The sequence below is a fragment of the Trichosurus vulpecula genome, chromosome 8 (assembly GCF_011100635.1).
Source record: "Trichosurus vulpecula isolate mTriVul1 chromosome 8, mTriVul1.pri, whole genome shotgun sequence".
NCBI classification, from domain to species: Eukaryota; Metazoa; Chordata; class Mammalia; order Diprotodontia; family Phalangeridae; genus Trichosurus; species Trichosurus vulpecula.
In genome coordinates, this window is record NC_050580.1 from 52,179,801 (window position 1) to 52,199,630 (window position 19,830).

Genomic DNA, 19,830 nt, shown 5'->3' on the forward strand with positions numbered 1-19,830 from the left:
GACCGTGCCCATAAAAAACCAAGTATGATGACAGGGAAGCTCAACATACAAAATCAGAAGCAAACAACGACTTGTAAACATTTACAATCAAAAAAGCCTCAAAGGGGGAAAAAATGCAGATTGGACATAAGCCTAACAAGAATTCCTATAAAAAGCTAAAGAGATTTGCTTAAAAGAGCAAAATAACTATTTAAAACACAAAAAAAGTAGAAGAAAAACTGGGAAGAAATGAGAGCCATGAAAGAATATGAGAAGAGGATTAATAGCTTGATAAAGGAAAAAACTACTGAAGAGAATAACTCTTTAAAAATCAGAATTGAACAGGTGGAAATAGAAATACAAAAGCTCACCGAAGAAAATGAAAATAACTTCTTAAAATTAGAATTGATCAAATGGTAGCCAAAGACTCCATGAAGTATCAAAAAACAATAAAACAAAGTCAAAAGAATGGAAAAGAAAAAAAAACTGGGAAATAGATCAAGGAGAAATAATTTAAGAAGTATCAGACTACCTGAAGGCCAGAATCAAACAGAGCTTAGACATCATGTTTCAATAAATTATGAAAGAAAACTGCCCAGATATGTCAAAACCAAAGGGCAAAGTAGAAATTAAAAGAATCCACTAATTACCTCCTGAGATCCCAAAAGGAAAACTCCTAGGATTTTTTCCAGAGTCCCCAAAGAGAGAAAAATATTACAAGCAGTCAGAAATAAAGAATCCAAATACTGAGGAACCATAGTCAGGATCACAAAAGATTTAGCAGCTACTACCATAAAGGAGCAGAGGGCTTGGAATGTAATGTTCCAGAAGGCAAAGGAGCTAGCTAGGATTACAATCAAGAATAATCTATCCTGTAAAACTGAGTAAATATCCTCCAGGGGGAAAATGGATATTTAATGAAATAGAGAACTTTCAAGCATTCCTGCTAAAAAAGATCAGAGCTGAATAAAAATCTGACATTCGAACACAAAATGAAAGACAAACATGAAAAAGTAAACATGAATGAGAAATCATAAGTATCATATGATAAAGTTAAACTGATGGGGTTTAGATTGTGGGAGTCCCCTTGAACTCCCCTTGAATCTTCCCACCAAATGAGGTCAGGCTCCAGGAACCAAGAGAATGGGATTAAGGGCAGGAAGTAGCTGAAGGCTACCTGGAAATAACAGACAATGTAGGGCTCTGCTACCGTATTTCCCCATGTATAAGACACACCTTTTTTCAAAAAATTTGGGGTCTAAAAACTGGGTGCATCTTATACAGTGGTTGTAGATTTTTTTACTTGCATTTCCCGCTTTTTCCCACTTGTTGTTTTCCATTTGTCACCAGTATATTAGGTTACGTTTTGCCATGTTCTGCCCAGAAATGGCCTAGAAAACATTTTGTACAGCTGCCATCAGAGACGAATGGAACCAATGGATGAAGTCTTCTGGGGACAATTTGACACCATCAGAAAAAGTGAAGAAACCAACTATAGGAGAAGTTTGTACCTGGGTGAAAATATCCTGGGAAAATATCAAGATTGAGATGGTCATCAAGTCATTTAAGAAGTGTGGCATTTCAAATGCCATAGATGGAACTGAGGCAATATATGAAGACAGTGATTCGACCATCAAACACAGATGAGGACAAGCTAACGTATGGGAGTTTTGACAGTGATGAGGAGCTGTATGAATTTTATGACGAATAAAACTTGAGTTCAATAACTTTATGCAATACATTTTTTTTTTCGGATTTCGGGCCCCAAAATTAAGGTGCATCTTATATGTGGGAGCGTCTTATACATGGTGAAATGCGGTAGTTTAAGGATAACAGATTTAGGCACAGACACTTTGATAGGATCAAGGGTGGAAACCAGCCAGACAATGGAGGGCTAGGCTAGGTTACTGTAACCTAGAGATTTGGACCTAGCAATAATGAAAGGCTTATGGCCTTAGGCAAATGCCTCATCTAGTGGGAAGATTCAAGGGGAGTTTCTAGGGGACTCCCACAATCTAAACCCCATCAAAATCGCCTATATTCCTTAATGGGAAGATAATACATGAAACCCCTAAGAACTTTATCATCATTAGGGCAGGGTGCTAGTATGAGTCTAAAATGTTACGACAATCTAAAAAAAAAAAAACATAGAAGAGTGAGAAAGAGGGGTTCACTGGGAGAAGGCAGGAGAGGGGAAAAGCTCACATAAAAGAGGGGAAAACAGAGGAGAAGAGAAGTGGGCAACATCTGAATGTTACTCTAATCTGAACTGGTTCAAAGAGGGAAGAATATATAGATACATACACAGCTGGGTATAGAAATTCATCTTACCCAACTGAGAAGCAGGAAAGGAAGGGGCTAAGAGAAAGGAGGTGGGGGAAGAGGAGGATAAGAGGGAGGGTGGATTAAATAAGACAGTGGTTAAAAGCAAAGCAGATTTTGGAGAAGGGAACTGGGTTAAAGAAACAGAGAAGGATAAATAGAGGAGGTAAGATGGAGTTAGCAATCATGACTGTGAATGGGACAAATTTACCCATAAAACAGAAGAGGATATAAAAACAGATTTATAACCAGAATCTAACAATATGTTCTTTACAAGAGACACTTAAAAACGGAAAGACACACAGGGTTAAAAGAAGGAGATAGAGCAGAATATATTATGCTTCAGCTGAAGTAAAAAAGGCAGGGGCAGCATTCATGATCTCAGACAAAGCAAAAACAAAAGCAAAGTAAAGAGCTAAGTAAGAGATAATCAGGGAAACTACATTTTGCTAAAAGGTACCATAGACAATGAATATCAATGTTGAATACATATGCATCAAATGGCAAAGCATCCAAATTCTTGAAGCAAAGTAAAATGAGTGATATTAATTAAGGTGGGACTTTTTGCTGTTCTTCTCTTCAGTGCCTTTAATGATTCTGGCCTTTGTTTCTCAGCGTTAAAACAAGTCATTGAGTTGAGAGTCATTGAATTGTATATGATGTGATATTAGGGATGGGCAACTTTCACACACCCAGCCTAGGTGAGGTCAGAGCCTTCAGGGTTCTGAACAGGATATAACTGAGGGGAGCTTGGCATTTGACTTTTGGGGAACACTCATGGAAAGAGTGTTGAGACTCTGGGCAAGCCACAACTGCCCCCCAGCTTTGTAACCCAGACCCATTGGTTCTTCTCTATGTATTGTGATTTGATCAGACAAGGTCTGTCTATTGAACTAAGTGATTGATATATGTATGTTTAATTAAACTGAGACTGTTAACCTCTTAAAAGTTGCTTTCCTTAGAAAAGCAGATCAAAGAATCTGTTATTAGCAGCCCTCTGTGTGCTGGTTGTTGCTGGGTCTTATACCCCCCTACAGCAGCTGTTAGCCAGACTGCTGTTACAATGAGGTATAAGAGGAAAGAGTCAAACTATTGGGAAGAACTCAATTTACCCCTCTCAAACATGGATAAATCTAATAAAATATACAAGAAGGTGTGTTGGTAAGCAAAATGGGCTCCTTAGCACTCAGTTCAACAAGTGCCCTTGAAGAGTTTGGCTTTTGAGTAATTCAGTGTATTTCATTGAGCCTTACTAGGTGCTAAGCCCCAGGCCCAAACCCCTATTAGGTGTGGAACCTATGTGGGTGTGGATTGGTGACTGGGGTGGGGCCCAAGGTGGGGCTGGCTAAGGGGAGGTGTTAACTCCAGAGCCATGCCCTATTAGCTGTTAACCTAATCTATGTGGATGTGAACCTCCCAGGGTCCTAAGGGGAGGGGCCAACTCAAGAACCAATCACCAGAGCCTAAGCTCTGGTCATTCAGAGGACATTTGATGACGTCTGAAGCCCTACAAGAAGGGAGGACAGAGCCATTTGTGCAGGCCTCTTGAGATGGTGTTGATGAGGAGACTCCAGGTAGCTGTAGCTAAGGAGCCCTCCAACTTGTAAACCCGGATGCTGAGACTTTGTTGAACTCTGGTAACTATGTATTGGGATTTGAATCAGACAAGTTCTGTCTGTTGATGTTTGTAATTTGTTTGTATTTTCTTCTAAAGTTCAGGGTGCTGGTTTTTTCCTCTGAACTAAGTGAATGATATTTGTATACTGAATTAAAGTAAGCTTGTCAACCCCTTCACCTTGCTTTCCTTAGTTAAGCAGATCAAAAGAACCTGTGCTTTCCCAGCGTGCCGGCAGCTTTCTGGGTGCTGGCTGTGGGTGGATCTTACACCCCCATAGAAACTGCTAGCCGGATTGTGGAAACAGAAGGTAAGGACATGAATTTTTTTTTAAGAAAAGTTAGATATGAAAGACCTCTAGAGAATATTGAATAAATAGAAGCAAACCTTTTTTCTCAGCTATACATAGCTCCTTCACAGAAACTGACCATGTATTAGCGCATACAACCTCACAAACAAATGCAGAAAAACAGAAATATTAAATGTACCCATCTTCAACCATAACATGACAAAAATTATATTCTATCTATAGAGGCTTTGAAACATAGATTAAAAATTAGAAACTAAATAATCTAATCCTAGGGAATGAATAGGTAAAAGAACAAGCCATAGAAACAATAAATAATTTCATTAAAGATAATAACAATGAGACAACACACCAAAATTTGTGGAATGCAAAAAGCAGTACTTAAGGGAAAATTTATATATGTATGAACACTCACATCAATAAAGAAAGACCAGATCAAACTGGGGACACAACTAAAATAACTAGGAAAACTAATTTTAAATCCCCAGTTAAACACCAAAACAGAAAATTCTGAGAATCAAAAGAGAGATTAATAAAATTGAAAGTTAAAAAATAATCATTGAACTAATTCATAAAACTAGGAACTGGTTTTTTGAAAATAAATAAAATAAACTACTGGCTAATTTGTTTTACAAAAGAAAACTGAATTACCAGTATCAAAAAATGAAAAGAGTGAAAATGTAAGCAATGAAGATTTAAAGGAATTATTAGGAGCTATTTGTACAACTAAATGACAATAAAACTGATAATCTAAATGAAATGAATGAATATTTACAAAAATATAACTTGCTCAAATTAGCAGAAGAGGAAATGACATTCTTAAACAACCCTATCTTAAAAAAACGAAATTGAAAAAGCTATAAACGAGTTCCTTTAAGGGAAAAAAAAAAACTCAGTTGGCTTTTATTACCTAAGCCACGGAGAGTAAAAACAGAAAAAGAAAACTGCAGACCAATTTCCTTAAATTAATATTGATGCAAAAATGTTAACTAAAATACTAGCAAGGAGATTGTAGTAATATTTCACAAAGATCATACACTATAACCAGGCTGGATTTTTACTAGGAGTAAAGGGATACTTCAATTTTGGAGAAAACTAAGCATACCTCATTTTATCGCACTTCCCAGATAATACGTTTTTTATAAATTGAAAGTTTGTGGCAACCTTGCCTAGAGCAAGTCCATTGGTGTCATTTTTCCAACAGCATGTACTCATATCATGTCTGTGTCACATTTTGGCAACTGTTGCAACATTTGAAGCTTTTTCATTATTACTGTATCTATTATGGTAATCTGTCATCAGTGACCTTTGATACTATTTTGTTTTGAGGAACCACAAACCAGACCCATACAAGGCAAACTTAATAAATGTTTTATATTCTGACTACTCTACTAACAGCTTTTATTATCCCCTTTTATTAAGTTTGGATTCAGTCAAAGGGCCACCCTTGAGGACCTAGAGGGCCACATATGGCCTCAAAGCCACAGGTTCCCCACTCCTGGACTAATCCTCCTCTCTCTATTCCCTGAAACCCAACAATAATGAAATTAAGCCAATTAATAATCCTACAATGTCCTCTAAATGTTCAAGTGAAAGGAAGAATCGATCAATGTGGCAAACTTCTCTGTTGTCACAGCTACCCGTGATCAGTCAACAGCCATCAATATCAAGGCAAGACCCTCCAACAGCAAAAAAAGATTACAACTCACTGAAGGTTCAGATGATAGCATTTTTAGCAATAAAGTATTGTTTAGTTAAGGTATGTACTTTTTAAAGACATAATAATACTACCATATACTTTATAGACAACATTATAGCATAAACATAACTTTTATATGCACTGGGAAAACAAAAACAAACCAACCTGTGACTCACTTTACAGTGGTGGTCCAGAACCGAATGTTCAACATCACCAAGGCATGCCTGTATAATAAGCATAACTGACTATATCAACAACAAAAATGACAAAAATCACATTATACCAATAGATACAGAGAAAAAAGGCTTTTGACAAAACATGACCTTTATCTCTATGAAAACATAGGAGAAAATGGAGCTTTTCTTAAAATTTTAAGTATTATTTAACAAAAATCAAGAATAAGCATTATCTGTAATAGGGATAAAAGAGGCCTTTCCAATAACATCGGAGGTGAAGCAAGGATGTGCATTATCACCATTACCATTCAATATTATACCAGAAATTAAGACAAGAAAAAGAAATTAAAGGAATAAGCATAGGCAAGGAAGAAACAAAACTATCCCTTTTTGTAGATGATATGACAGAATACTTTTATAAAACTCCTTGAAAGTCAAATACAAACTTGTCGAAACAATTAACAACTTGAGGAAAGTTGCAGGATACAAAATAAACCCACACAACTCTTCAGCACTTCCATATGTTGCCAACAAAACCCAGCAGGAAGAGAGAGAAAGAAAAACTGCATTTAAATTAACTGCAGACAGCATAAAATACTTGGGAGTCTGTTTGTCAAGACACACATAAGAACTATACGAACAATTAAAAAACGCTGCACAGATATTGCCCATGAGTAGGCCAGGCCAATATAATAAAAATGACAATGCTGCCTAAACTAATTTGCTTATTCAGTGCCAATTAAACTATCAAATAATTACTCTATGAGGCTAGAAAAATTAATCCGGAACAAAAGTCAGCACTATCAAGGGAATCAATGAAAAAAATGTGAAGGAAGGCAGCCTAGCTGTACCAAGTCTCAAACTGTATTACAAAGCAGTAAACATCAAAACAATTTGCTAATGGAGAAGAAATAGTAGTGGATTAGTGCAACAAATTAGATACACAATATACGAAGTGAATGAACACAGTCACCTTGTGTTTGATAAACCCAAAGATCCCAGCTATTGTGGTAAGAATTCATGTGACAAAAACTACTGGAAAAAGTGGAAAGCAATCTGGCAAAAATTAAGCATAGACCACATCTCACACAATATACCAAGGTAAGGTCAAAATAGGCACATGATTCGGGCATTAAAATGTTAATTTAGGGGAATATGGAAGAAATTACCTGTCATATATATAAACAGAGGAGAGTAGAAAAACAAACAAGACAGATTTATAGGAGGTAAAATGGATAATTTTGATTATATAAAATTTAAAAAATTTCACACAAACAAAATGAATGCAGTCAAAATAAGAAAAACAGGAAACTGAGAGGAAAATTTGGCAGCAAATTTCTCTGATAAAGGTTGCGTTTCTCAACTACATAGATCATTCAGCCAAATTTATAAGAGAAGTTGCTGTCCAACTGATAAACAGTCAAAGGATAAGATGCAAGCAGTTTTCAGAGGAAGAAATCAAAGATATCAATAGTCGTGAAAAAATGCTCAAAATGAGTAATAATTAGAAAAATGCAAATTAAAACAACTTTGAGATACCACCTCACACCCATCAGATTGGCTAACACAAAAGAAAAGGAAATGACAAATGCTGAAGGGGATATGAGAAAACAGGTACTCTAATACATCATTGGTGGAGAATAATTTGGAATTATGTCCAAAAGGTTACAAAACTATGCATACGCTTTGCCCCAAGAGTACCTCTGTTGGGTCTACACCTGAAGGAGATCAAAGAAAAAAGGAAAAGAATTCATATCTACAACAATATTTATTGCTGTTGTTCTTCAGTCCTTTCTAACTAGGGTGATCCCATTTGGAGTTTTCTTGGCAAACGTACTAGAGTTGGCATTTCTTTCTCTAGCTCATTTTACAGATGAGGAAACTGAGGCAAACAGGGTTAAGTAACTTGCCCAGGGTCACACTACTAGTGTCTAAGACCATATTTGAGCTCTTCCTGACTCCAGACCACCTAGCTGCTCAAATTGATGGGTAAAATACTTCAAATCTGTAGTGCTAATTTTTATCAAGGCAGTAACTTAAAGATAAAGTTCAGTTCCTTGAACACTTACAAAGCTCTAGCCCACCCACTGCAACAAAAAAAAAAAGTCAGGAGGCAGGGTTATGGGGCTGGGGTTAGGAGAAATTTTTAAGCTGATTGTGTTTTTGTCTCCCATGTATTATCTCCCAATTATCTTGAGATATTCTTAAATTATTCTAGAAAAAAGCTTTAATCCACTTTTAAAATTTATTTTTCCAATCACTAGGAGTTTCTTATCAACAGCTAAGATGTGTCAAATAAAATAGGAGTTTTAATAGTTACTTAGAAGCACAATTTCTAAGAATCTGTTTTTGAAAAATTTCAAACCAATGTATTCAAGGAATTTGCCTTGTCATCGTTTTCATTTTAACTCAAAGCCCTCTGTAATAATAACCAAGCCTCTTCACCTGCCCCAAAGCAGCCAATTCTTCATATGACAGACATGCTAAAAATAGTCAAAGAAATAGAATTTAAAATCTTGGGACACTGGATCCAATCGAAACCTTGGGGCAATTTTAAGGAAAAGGATAATTTTGAGTATCTATTGCTTAACTGGTCATAATGGTAATTATGGCAGGACTTTTTGCTGTCCTTCTCTTTGGGGATGCTAAGGCTTGATTATCAAGTGCCAAGAGTCGGGCCTTTGTTTGAATGGGGCAGGTAAAGTGGAATCTTTTGTCTTGGGAGTGCTTCTCAGCACTAAGGCAGGCAATCAGGAATCATTGATTGCTACTAGATGGTGTGGTGCTAGAGATTGAAGAACTTTCCCACATCCTAAATGCTAAATTGGCACCAGCCCTCAGGTTCCTGAACAGGGTATGAGAGCTCTGAGGTTGACATTTTGCTTTTGGGGGTACACTCATTGAAAGAGTGTTGGTGACAAGATTCTGAGCAAGCCACTGAAACAGCACCCCCACCCCCATCCCAGCCCCCACTTTGATAACTCAGATGTTGGTGCTTCTCTGGTAATTATGTATTGCTATGGATAGACGGGTTTGTGTTATTTGCTCTGTTTAGATAATGTAATCTTGTAATTTCTGTTTGTGTTAGCCCTGAAGTTCAAGGGGCTGATCTTGCCCCCTCCAAACTAAGTGAATGTTATATGTATGTTTAATTAAACTGAGATTGTTAACCCCTTAAGGTTCCTTTCCTTAGAAAAGCAGATCAAAGAACGTGTGTTGGCAGCCCTTCTGTGTGCTGGTGATACTGGTCTTACTGCTAGCAACACTGTTGTTACACTGGTTTATCACAGAAAAGACCCACCCTAAAGCAAGAACCACTAATACCTCTGATGACAGCTTTATCCTTTATATGAACAGACCTTCCCCGTCTATGGGGATCCATGGAAGGCATTTCTTGTCTAACAGCATACTTGCAAGGAGACATGCCTTATTCCATCTTCTATCCAAGCACTGACGCTGGCACAGTTTGGGAGACCTGGTAGATCATGTCCCGCAACGGATATGGCAAAAGACTAAGTAACGATGGCTGAGGCTGAAATATGATGTTATTTTGGCTTAATAGAAACTAGTGGCCAAACAGACTAATTTAACAAACTTCAAATGTCATTTTATCCTGACTACTTTAATGCTCACATTATCACAAGTCAGATCTTTCATCTGCAAAACTGGGATAATAAAAACTTGCAGTATTCAAGTTACAGAGTTGTTTTGGGAATTAAGATGAAACAATAATGTATGCTCATCAGAAACGACAATGATAATAATATTCTGATTAGGTTTGATATAGTCTATTTAAGTCCAAACAAAAATAAATCCCAAATACCTTCCTCTTCATATCAGTATTTTCCCAATTGCTCAAATGTCAAATCTCCTAGGGGTTTTTACAAAAGGACCAATTTCTGTAGTTCGTGTTAGCATTTTCTAGCAGAGCTCCATGTTATAGTTAACAGGGGAGGTTCATGAACATTTATTTAGTACCTGCCATATACAAAGCACTGTGCTAGGCTGTGCCTAGGAGCCACAAAAAGGCTTCCAATGTGGCAGAAGAGAACAGGGCAGATAAGTAACAATAAAGTCCCTACCGCTGGCCGAATATCACAGAGAACATTCCTAGGCTCATCAACTCCACAAGTGAAGAATGAAAAAAAAAACTAAAAGAATCTTTTAGACAAAAGAAAACCAAGTACATGCAGTTTCCATGCAAGCTAAAATACGGTTAATTATAAACACAAAAGAAATTCTATTAAGGATTCATTGCTGCTTTCCAAAACTCTGCAAACCTATAGGACATGAAAAGAGACTATACATACATGACGGAGAAGCATCTGTCCCTTCCTCTCCATTCCAACTGCCATACTGTGCAAAGCCCAACTACCTCCAGCTGGAATTGAAAACTTAAACAACCTCTGAAATTTTTAGTGGGGAGAGGGTCCGGGAAAGGCTTCAAGAAGAAAGTGTTGCTTAAGCAATCTTGAAGGAAACAAGGGATTCTGAGGGGCTAAGAAGTGAGGCAGGAGGACAGTCTAGGTAGGGGAGAGACAGCCAGTGTGGAGATGGAAGGCCAGTTTGGCTAGCTCCTACAGTTCAGAAGGGGAGGAATGTAGGCTGGGGCCAGGCTGTGAAGGGTTGGGAAAGCCAAACAGAAGAACTCAACAACAACCACAACAGCTAGCATTTATAGCCCTTTACAGTCTGCAAAGCACTTTCTGTGTCATTTCACTTGATTCCCCACAACTCTGTGAGGTAACTACTATAGCTATCACCATTTTACAGCTGGGGAAACTAAGGCCAAGGGAGGTTAAGTGACTTGCCGGGTCACACAGCTTAATAGGCATCTGAGGCAGGATTCTAACTCAGGCCCTCTTGCTTCCCACTAATACTGTATCCACTGCACTGTCTGGCTGCCTCATCCTAGAGGCAGTAGGGAGCCACTGGTGTATGTTGGGTAGGGAAGTGCTTTGGTTGGTGCTGCACTTTAGGGAAATCACTTTGGTAGCTGGAAGAAGGACGGAATAGAAAGGGGAAAGCCTGGAGGAAGAGACTAATCAGGACCTAGGCTCCTGAGGTTGAGTCCAAAGGAAAAGAGATGGAGGCCAGAGCTGGGGCACTGGGTGGGTGTGTCTAGCCTCCACCCAGGGTAATCTTCCTATAGTATTAACTTGTGACATTCCTTCTCAAAACTCTAAATTCCAAACTTCTTAGTAATTCTTTGTAATTAAATTTCTTTGTAATTAAAAACCTTCACAATCTGGCACCTACCTACTTCAAATGCTAAGCAATCCAAATTAATAAACTTACAGATTCAGACCTGGAACAAACATTAGAGATCCTCTTCTTTCTATCTCTCCCTTCCCTCCCAAAAAAACTACCGGTGCTTTCCCACATCTTTACCTATGCTATTCCCTCTTACTTAATTGTAACCCCATCTGTTTATAAAATCTTCAAGGCTTCTTGTCAATGAAATCTTTCTCAATTTTACATACCAAAAAGCAGCTCTCCTCTCTAAATCTGCATAGTTCCTTATTTGTACCACTCATCATATAAATTATTTAATGCCTTTCTAGACTGTAAATTCCTTCAAGGAGGGAGAGATTATGTGTCTTAACCACTGTTGTATCACTTTATGGACATATGGTGAATGACAGAGAAAAGTGAATAGACATATACTTTGTTCAAGAGAAATACAAAGAAACACAAGAGGGAAGGATCTTTGAGAAGGCAGTAAAAAGAACATGAAAATTCCATTTTCAGTATACCTTCAAATCATCAACAAATTTCCCAAACACACCAGTTGCTGTTTAAAGGTTAGCTAAGAGGTACAAAGCTGATTCACTGACAGTCAATCAGGGGTCTCAGTCTGGAGTATTTCCCACAACTGAGTCATTCCAATCAATCAATCAAAGAGCATTTATTAAATACATACTATATCCCAGGTATTAAGGATACAAAAACAAAATAGAACCAGTACCTGCCCCAAGGAAACATTCTCTACAAGAGACAGATATGCAGATAAATATATACAAAGTAAATACAAGTTAGTGTAAGAGGGAGGAGGGGAAGTAATAAACATTTGGTGGAGATGAGATTCAAAAGGCTGCCCGTGGCAGATGTACCTGAACAGAGGTAAGCAGCAAAGCAGAGAAGAGAGGACATTCCAAGTAGGAGTGGAGACAGGGAATGTAAGGTACGACAAGAAGGTCGGGAAGACTGAACATAAGAAAACGAGAAGGGGAATAATATGTAAAATGGAACAGATTTAGAGTCAGGCTTCAAAGAGCTTTAAATAAAGCTTGAAAGCACCCTTGAAATAGATTTTCTGCAAAATATGAGAAATAAAAATGTTTCTGACTAAACTTAATATACAGTACTACTGTTCAAAGGTCCCACTACCCTTCAATCTTGGAATGCCTTTAGAGTAAGACATAGTGGACAAAATAATCTTAGGACTACTCTATCTGCCATCTTCACCAACCTTTTTAGTTACCAGGATTATCTTAGTCTTTGTTCAATAATTTCTCATACTGGTTGCTAAATTCAAGTGTAAATAGTAAGCTCCTCAAGGGAAAGGGTTATTTAATTTTTGTCTTTAATACCTAGGACAGAGGTACAATGCCTGGCACAGGTACTTAATAATGTTCAATTGAGAAACTCTACAGTGATTTGCTTCATGATTGTCGAGCTGTCAATGGGTGTCATGTGAAATGATGAAAAAAGGTACAGATTGGAACTAGAATGCCATGACCAAACACAGATCTGGGAATTAGATGCAAGACAAAGCTTTGAATAATAAAATTTTGGACTGGGTGTGAAGACAACCAGCACTCATGCGTTCTTTCCTAATATCACTCCCCACACACATACTGCTAGTGCTTCTCCCCCCAAAATTAGCTTGTAATTTATTTTGTATGAAAACATGCTATACAGGAGAGCATATGGGACACAAGCATGATATATAGGATATAAGCATGGTATGTAGGATAGTATAAAGGATACAAGCACGGTATATGGAGTGGAGCAAGCTACAAATCTGGGAAAATCTATGTTCAAAACTCGCCTCTCATATACATATATATATATACATATATATATATACATATATATATATATATACACACACACACATATATATACATGCTGTATAATCTTGTGCAACTCACTTAATCTCTCACTATTCTGGGTACTTTTTAAGACTTTAGGTGGTAGATAAAGCATTGGTTCAAGGCATTTCCCAACCCTAAAGTTTCTAATACCAAAAAAATTACAGGCCTAGTGAATATGTCTTATAGTTTATATTTTCTTATACGTATACATGTTGTCTTCTCTTAGAGAATGTAAGTTCTTTGAGGAGGGAAACAAAGGTTTACTAAGCACCAGGCAACGTGCTAAGCCAAGGCTGTCCAAAATGCGTCTCCCGGGCTGCATCCCTCCCCTCAGTGTGATTTATGCAGACTGCCTACGACATAGAAATTTACTTAAATGCTTTAGTAAATGAAGCCGAGGTACTGCAGAGCTCTCACTAAAACGGCAAATCAAAATGCATTGTCTATTGTTTCAATAAAAACCTAAGGTTGGACGGCCCTCTGCTAAGCCCTTTACAAATACCATCTCATTTGATTCTCACAACAACCCTAGGAGGCAGATGCTGTTATCGTCCTTATTTCATAGTTTCCCGCAGGAGACTGAGGCAGGCAGAGATTAAGTGACTTTCCTAGGGTCATACAGCTAGTAAGTGTCTGAAGCTGGAATTGAACTCAGGTCTTCCTGACTCCCAGTCCTGTGGTCTATCCCCTGTGCAGCTTAGGTAAGGGCAGAGAATGTTTCATTTATGTCTTGGTTTCCCCATGGACCATGGCATACCAGGTACTTAATAATGTTCAATTGAGAAACTCTACAGAAGGGAATTCTTATGGGACAGGAATAAAAACTTTCAAGAGCAATTCTTTCCTTTGGGCTGTTTAAATACCCAGTATCTATTACAGTTACTAAAACACTGAGTATTTGGATTGAGTCTCATTTACACTATCATTGTAGCTCAGTTTCATCTACAGCATGTATCTGTCCAATCTTGTCAACTCTGAAAACCTGAAAAGCACAACTTTTATATAGAAAGTAGTGTTATCTCCCACAGTACATTTCTTGGTTCCCTGTTTTATTTATATGATGAAATAAATGCAAGATGTTAAATGTCCTATAATTCCAATCAAGAATGCATATTGTTTACATGGTATAGGAGGGATTCCAGATGGAACTAGTATGTGTAATAATAAATATCAAAGTAAGAGTATCAAATATGCGATGCCATTAATTTCCGAACTTCGAAGTATACTATAAAGCAATAATTAATACTGTTTGGTACCAATTAAAAAACAAACAAGAGTAAACAAACAAGAATCAGATATAAACTCAGCCTCGTGGTTTTTTTATTGGGTTTATTGAACAAGTTGCTTAGGGAAAGTCTCCCTATACAATAATAACTGCTTGGAAAACTAGAGAGCAGTTTGGTTAAAAAAAAAAAATTGGTTTAAGCCAGCATCTTACATCCTATCCCAAGTAAGTTCCAGACAGCTAGATGGCAAATAAACAAGATCAGATCATTTAAAAAAGAGAGAGAAATTGAAGGAGGTACCTTTAAAATAGGAGTAAGTGATCATAAAAGATAAATAACCTTTGACTATGTAAAACTGAAAAACTTTAACATGTAGAGAATTAAAACAATATTTCAGACATAAGAGTCATTCCCCAAGAATTTGGCCAAAGGCAATGAAGTTATCAAAAGAATTGTAAACCATCATATAAAAGACTACCCCAAATCACTAATGAAAAATACAAATTAAATTAATTTTGAGCTTTCACCTCTCTCTAAGCAAATTGGCTAAGCTGACAAAGGGCTGAAATCAGCAATACTGGAGTACCTACAGAAGGATAAACACACCAGTAAACTATGTATAGAGCTGTGAATATATCAATCATTCTGACAAATCATTTGGCACCATGCCCAAAAATTAAATTAGTAAATAAAAACTGACCATTCACATCATTTGACAGATACTCCACCACTGGGAATATACTCCAAGAAGGCTCAAAGGTATTTACCCCATATGCCCAAATATTCATTGCTTACTTAAAGCATTTATATGTTGCTTTAAGGTTTGCAAAGCAAGTGCTATTATTATCCACACTTTACAGAAGAACAAACTAAAGCAGACACACATGGTAAGTGACTTGCCCAGGGTCGTACCGCCTCAGCCTGGATTTGAACTTAGCTCTTCCTAATTGGGGATTAGCAGTCTCTCCAGCATGCCACCTAACTGTATGGTAGCAACATTTATTCTTTTGAGCAAAGAACTGGAAACAAAGTAGATGTCCATCAATTCAGAAATAACTAGAAAAAAAAATTGTGGTACATGAACTTAATGCAACATTACTGGCCTCTAAGAAACAGTGAATATGAAGTATTCAGAGAAGCATGTAAAGGTTTACATGAAAACATTCACAGTGAAGAAGAACCTGGAAGGACAAGATATATAATGACTACAGTAATGTAAATGCAAATAATATAATGAAGGTTAATACTGGATTCATTACGATAACCAATCTTGGCCTGAGGAAGAGATCAGGAAATAAATTAATGAAGAAAGCTGTCACAGGAGGAAAAGTATAGGAGAGGAATGATGCATTCTGCTGTCTGATACAATAGCTTTTGCTCAACTTTTTCTTCGTTAGAAGAGAAGGTTTAGGGGCAGCTAGGTGGCACAGTGAACACTGGCCCTAGAGTCAGGAGGACCTGAGTTCAAATCCAGCCTCCAACACTTGACACACTGTGTGACCTTGGGCGAGTCACTTAATCCCAATTGCCCTGCCTTCCCCCCTGCAAAAAAGAGAGAGAGAGAGAGAGAGGGGGAAAGAGAGAGAGAGAGAGAGAGAGAGAGAGAGAGAGAGAGAGAAGGTTTATAGGGGGCAGGTTATAAACAGAAACAGTTACTGCTTTTAAAAAAGGCATTAGTCCTTTTTTTTAAATGGATACACCTACAAATCTTTAAAGTTTCTAAGAGAAAACACTTTAATGAAAAGCTAACACTTTTCATTCACGTCCCAGTCCTCAGGGGAATCATTTTTAACACAAATAAACAAATATGGTGACCATGATTACTTTAAGAGAATTATAATATAATTTCTTAAACTTATGGGGGCAGCTGGGTGGCGCAGTGAGTACAGCGTTGGCCCTGGAGTCAGGAGGACCTGAGTTCAAATCCAGCCTCAGACACTTGACACATGTACTAGCTGTGCGACCTTGGGCAAGTCACTTAACCCCAATTGCCCTGCCAAAAAAAACAAAAACAAAAACAAACAAACAAAAAAAAAACTTAAGAGCCACCAAGACTTGTGGGAAAGACACTAACACTGCTTCCTAAAACTAAAACCTACAACTTCGGTATTGCCAGAACCTAAAATCAGTTACAAGTTAAAAGAAATAGTAATATGGTGGTTTTAGAGGCATAGAGGTAATTTTGGCTTAAAGGAACATTTACGATTTGGCTATTTTTTCCACTTGCTCACCATAAATTGCATATATGTCTATATACATGCAACTAGCTGGCAGAGTGAGTAAGCAGAGCATTGCACCTGAGTGATAAACACCTGAATTCAAATCTCCCTCAGACACTAGCAGCGTGACTCTGGGACAGTCTCACTTAACACCTCAGCCTCAGTTTCCTCATCCAATAAAATGGTGATAATCGCATTTCTCTCACAATGCTGTGGTGAGAATCAAAAGAGATAACATGAAAATTCAATAAGCATTTATTAAGCACCTATTACGGTTCCAGGCACTGTGACAAGCACTGGAACTACAAGAAGAGACAAAACACAGTCCCTGCCTTCAAGGGTCTTACGCTATAATGGGAGAGACAATATGCAAACAAATATATACAAAGCGAGCTATATCCAGGATAAGTATTAGAAGTGGGAAGGCACTGGATGGAATTAAGAGGGATTGGGGAAGATTGTCTATAGAAGATAGGATTTTAGTTGGAACTTAAAAGCCAGGGAGGTCAGCAGTGAGGAGTGGAAGAAAGAGAGCATGCCAGAGAACATTCTTGGAGGAGAGAGATGGAGTGTCTTGTTCATGAAACAGCCACAAGGCCAGTGTTGCTGGATCAGAAGAGAACTTGGCTGGGAGTAAGGTGTGAGAAGACTGCAAAGGTAGAAGGAGTCTAAGTTATGAAGGGCTTTGAATGCCAAACAGAGCATTTTTTCTTTGCTCCTAGAGGCAATAGAAAAGGCACTGGAGTTTACTGAGTAAGGGACAAGGGAGGGGTTGACACGATTAGACCTGAATTTTAGGAAAATCACTTGAGTGGCTAAATGGAGAAAGGACTTGGAGTTCCAAGACACCTAAAGCAGGCAGAGCCACCAGCAGGTTATTACAATAAACCAGAAAAGCGCTTTACAAACCTTAAGGAGCTTTATAAATGCCATCATTAGTACGTTACCGCATCACAACCACACCTCAACAACCATCCAGTCTAACCCATTCACAAAAGGAATCCCCACTATTTAAACTTATGTGACAAAGTGTCCAGCCTCTTCATGAAAACCTCCAAGGTAAGGGAAGAGATCACCTCCCGAATGAAGGCTACTCTACTTTTAGACAGCTCTAATTTGTATTTTAATTTTTTTTTAATTTTCAAGTAATTTTGAAGTAAAATCTAAATCTGCCTCTTTACACCTCCCATTCATTGTTCCCAGTTCTGTCTTCTAGGACCCAACAAAAACAGTTCTAACTTAAGCCAGTTATCCATCCCCAGCTCCCAAGCTTCTCTGCTCTAGGCTTAACCTCTAGGTCAGTATCCTCCAACTGATCCCTACCTGACATGCACCCAACGTCTTTGCCCTCCACACTATTCTCCTCTTGAGCCCAGGATAGCATTAGCTTTTCTGACTGCCACATCACACTACTAATTTGTAATCCATAAAAATCCAGATCCTTTTCAAAATAACCGTTGTGTAACCAGGCCTCCCCTCATCTTATACTTGTGAAATTGATTTTTTGGCACCCAATTGTAAGACTTCATATGTATCCCTACTGAATTTTAGACTCTTATTAGAGTTGGCCTAATGCTCTAGGTCAAGGGTTCTTAATCTTTTTTGCATCATGGACCTTTTTGTCAGTATAGTAAGGGCTATGGACTATTTCTCAGAATCATGTTTTTGAATGTATACTATAAAAATTCATAGGATTAACAAAAGAAACCAATTATAGTGGAATACAGTTATAATGATATTTAAAAAAAAAAAAACGAGTTCACAGACCGCAGGTTAAGAACCCTTGTTCTAAGCTGCCAAGATTCTTTTGAATCTTGACTGTCATTAGCTATCCCTCCCAGCCTTGCATCTTCAGCAAATGTGATAGGCCTGCCATCTATAGCTTTCCAAGTCATTGATACAAATGTCAAATAGCACATATCGCTGGGGCATTCCACTGGGAACCTCTAGCCATACCAATCCAGAACCATTAACGACTCTCTAGTCCAGCCCTCCAAACAATTCTAAATCTATGTCTTAATTATCATTTAATTCTATCTCCCCATCTTCATCAGTAGAGTATGAGATACTATATCAAAAGCTTAGGTGAGACCTAATCTAACTGTTCACACATATTCACTCCCTTATGATCAAGAAAGAGAAAAATCAGAAGAGGCAATTCTATCAAGCTGTACTGATGGGTTAGGCTTTGATACTATGCAGGATGGTGTATCTGGTCTTCATATGAGCTAGAAAAGGACCTTCCATCTGGACTAAGGATGGATTTATTCCAACCTGCACATTTGCAAACAACAAGGCCCATCATACTTCCAATGACAGGCCATGAAGGTGGCCAAGTAGCACTGCAAATATTTGAACCCAGGTTCAAATTAAGTACCTTTGACTCCAAATTGAGTACCTTTCTCACAGCCACATGAGGCCTCCCTATGCTTATAGTCTCCATGTTCTCAAAAAATGTTACTACAAAGTCATGGAATTCTTAGACCGTCCCCGTCCCCCTCCCCCAGGGGTCATATAGCCACTAATACAAAACTCAGGACCTGAACCCAGGTTTTCCTGACTCCAGACCCAAGCATTCTGTCCACAACACCAGTGGAGTCAAATGCAAAAGAAATAGATCCCTGAAGGCCGCATACTGACTGAGAAAACCACATTTAAGCATTATCTATGCTGTATTTTTATTTACTTTGTTAAAACATTTCCCAATTACATTTTAATCTGGGCGGTGAGTTTGCTACATCTATAATACATTATGCTGCTTCTCTTTACAGAAGTCAAGTTAAGAAATATACAGAAATATACAATATTTCTATTGGAAAGGTGTTAATTCACATTTAAGGAACACAAGTAATTCTACCCAATCTATGAGTTTATCACTAAATATAACACCAAACTATAATCACTCTTTAAAAACATATAAATACTTCTCAGAAAGATGTGCCTATTTCTTTCATTACACTCGACCGTGTATTTCCATAGTATCTATACCATCAAATGCCTTAGTTACTAAGGTATCCTTTAATTTATGTGTAACTCATGAAAAAAAAGACTAGATATCACTGTCCAGTTTCATATCAATCACAAAATTTACAGGAGGAAACTGAGGCCCAAAGAAATCAATGTAAGAAAGGCAGCTTGGTATGGGCAAAGAATGCTAGACTGGAAGTTTAAAGGTCTGAACTTTAGT

The 19,830-nt window shown here is 37.8% G+C and overlaps 1 protein-coding gene across 3 annotated transcripts in view; it reads right to left on the reverse strand.

The window, feature by feature from the left end:
* SIN3A (SIN3 transcription regulator family member A) overlaps window positions 1-19,830 on the reverse strand; it is an 83,565-nt gene that overhangs the window by 51,670 nt on the left and 12,065 nt on the right. The window contains exon 1 of one of the 3 annotated variants that reach the window (XM_036734997.1): window positions 6,088-6,168. The exons of the other annotated variants lie outside the window; for them this stretch is intronic. The gene's annotated coding sequence lies outside the window, so the exon portion shown is untranslated. Of the gene's footprint in view, window positions 1-6,087; window positions 6,169-19,830 lie in introns of those variants that run through there. 3 annotated transcript variants of the gene reach the window in all.